We start from the raw sequence: 2,795 nt of genomic DNA on the forward strand, positions 1-2,795 counted from the left end.
TGTGAGATAATGCATTTCATCGATATATTTATCTATATATATATATGTCCGCATATATATATATACATTCTACATTATCATATATGTACATAATGAATACATTACTATAATCATTTATGTATACACAGAAAGATATAACATTTACTCCATCTTTTAGTGTCTAATTTAAATCTCTATTTTCTTTCCCATAAAAATCCTAGTTGGTTGCATCTCACAAATTGAAAAGTAGCAAACTTCCATTTTACTTATATGTAGGACATGAATATACATTTAACTATTTAATATTAAAATCTGTGGTGAATACATTTCAAAGAATAAGTATTTTACACAAAGTGGCACTACTTTCTGACCATATTACCTGTCCTCCATCTCTGATATTTAAACAGTCTTTCTATTATTAATTATACAAATTGGTCCCTGACAAAAACTATGTAGATTTACAGAATAGGTGAATTATTCTGTTTCAAGAAAAGAATTCCAAATGGGAACTGAAAATACCTTCAATTTAAAATATGTATTCTTTCCAAATAAGGTCATGCAATTAACCATATTTTTCCATTCATTTTGTTTCATCATACTAAAGTAAAGGTTTTAGGTGGGAAAATAATTGGTACAGGTTGGGCATTTTGAAAATATGTTATTAGACAAATGTATAAGAATTCCACATCTCTTAAGATGATTAAAGAACATACACACAAACTTACAAATTGTGAATGAAATGATCAAGTCATTTAAAGATCTCTTCACATAATTCTGAAATAGCTCATAAGTACAAGAGAAATAGTTGACTTAGTATTGATTTTCTGCAAAAAGAAAAGAAATGACAAAAATTCAACTACTTTCCAAATGTTGGAATCAATAAAAATAGAAGCCTATTAGGATAGGGGACATCATTATTTTAGTAACTCTACCTACACAAAGTTTGCTTTCATTGGGAATCAAATCAGAATTAACCTCATAATCTCTGCAGGAGGGAGAGTGATTCACTCATAAACTACTGTCTATGTCAGCTTATGTGTTAGCATTACGTAAGCTAACAACAACTACCATTTCTATTGTACCTTAGAAGGTGCTCTCACTCCCTGTGTCCTATTTGTTCTTCTAACTACCCTATGTTCTCCATGAGGCAGAGTCAATGACATATGCATCTATGTAGAGAATGCCAGAGGTGAACACCATACGGAAGGGACACAAACAATGAGGAACACAGTTAGAAATCACTTTTCAGTCTCCCCAACCTCAGCAGTAAAGATGAGAGAATGGCTACCCTTCCTGAGGTTGAGAATCAGAGTCCTTGAACAGAGGCAGCTGGACTAGAGGTCTCAAACCTCTTCAAATTAAGTGGCCTGTGCCTCTAATACACATTTATATAATAAGTTAATTAATACACCCCCCCCACACACATACATTCACCTGATTATACTTGTATTACCAACTAATTCACTGCAGTACAAAAAGTACCAATTTTTGGTCCAAGAGAAATGATAGGAAAACTACAATCTACTGACCGAAGAACCAGGGAGATAATAATATAAATTTTTTAAAGTTGAGATCATCTTATAACATATTTTGATGCACTACACCTTATTAGAGATATATATACACAGTTCATACCTTTACGTTCCTATATGTATTTATTATATTGTATGATATTAACATTACACATTATAAATAATTTTACTTGTATATTTATTGTCTACTATTTGTCTATATATATTTATCTGTATGTCTATTTTGAAATGTCTATTACCTATTGTCAATAAATATTGATAGGATCTTGCCGATTTCAGCTTCCTTTGATCTATATTAGTGGATTTAAATGGTTTACACTGAACTATCCTAATACAGAGAATGAATGGGTCTAATGAGGCAGATGAGTATGGTAAACTTTGATTCATTTTGATTAAATTAATAAAACTTCTTTCTTCTATTAGTTCTAGGAGTCCAATTCCTAAAATTACTGGTTCTAGTAAAGTCCTGTTTATCTACTGGTTTTCAAAAAGGTGTTTGCAAGCTAAATAGCTCAATGGTAAAACTAACCTTAACCCTTCACCAAACTACAAAAATGAAAGATCACAGCAATGAGCAAAAGTCGTGCTAGTATACTTATTCAATTCACTCTGTAATTCCAACAAACCCTTTGCGCATCTTCGGAATCCCAAGGGGCATTATGTCGCTAAGAGTCTTTCCACTCTTAAAAACAAGCAATTCCTGTGACTTGTGTGGCCAACCGGTTTCCCAAAGCCTGGTTAACGAGGGCACGGGGGTAGGGGGTAGGTGGGGTGGTAGAGGTGGCGAGGATCTCGGGTTCCCGAGCCATCTACGCTCCCCGGGGCCCCGGCTCACCTGGCTCCTGAAAGAAGGGGTCGGTGTCCACTGTTCTCCTGGATCCCGAGCTCGCGGACCACGAGGGATGCGCCCTGAGCGCGTTGCTTCTCACACTCCCAGCTCCGGGCCGGCAGCGACACAGTGCACCGTCTCGGTGCAGGACCCGGCGGCCCTACAGGGGGCGAGGAGGAGCCGCCGTGGGTTCAGGGGCAGGGAACCCCGGGACCCCAGCGGGGTGAGCAGAGGCCGAGCTCCCCAAGGATCTGCCAGAGGCAGAGCGCGGGAACCGGCACCCGATGGGGCCCGAGCGCCCGGGGAGGCTGGGCGCTCCCAAACCCGAGTGGGCGCTTCGAGGGACCGGGAAGCCCCCGAGAGGCGCGGCCCGCGAGGAAGCAGGCGGGGCGCCGGGGCCCGCAAAGGTGCTCCCAGGAGCAGGGATCCAACTTTCGCTTCCCGATTTAGCCCGG

The 2,795-nt window shown here is 39.7% G+C and overlaps 1 protein-coding gene across 1 annotated transcript in view; it reads right to left on the minus strand.

Moving 5' to 3' along the window:
• BVES (blood vessel epicardial substance) overlaps window positions 1-2,491 on the minus strand; it is a 31,912-nt gene extending 29,421 nt beyond the window's left edge. The window contains exon 1 of the mRNA XM_023764603.1: window positions 2,347-2,491. The gene's annotated coding sequence lies outside the window, so the exon portion shown is untranslated. The remainder of the gene's footprint in view (window positions 1-2,346) is intronic.
• Window positions 2,492-2,795: the final 304 nt, after the last annotated feature.

The sequence above is a fragment of the Myotis lucifugus genome, unplaced genomic scaffold (genome assembly GCF_000147115.1).
Source record: "Myotis lucifugus unplaced genomic scaffold, Myoluc2.0 scaffold_340, whole genome shotgun sequence".
NCBI classification, from domain to species: Eukaryota; Metazoa; Chordata; class Mammalia; order Chiroptera; family Vespertilionidae; genus Myotis; species Myotis lucifugus.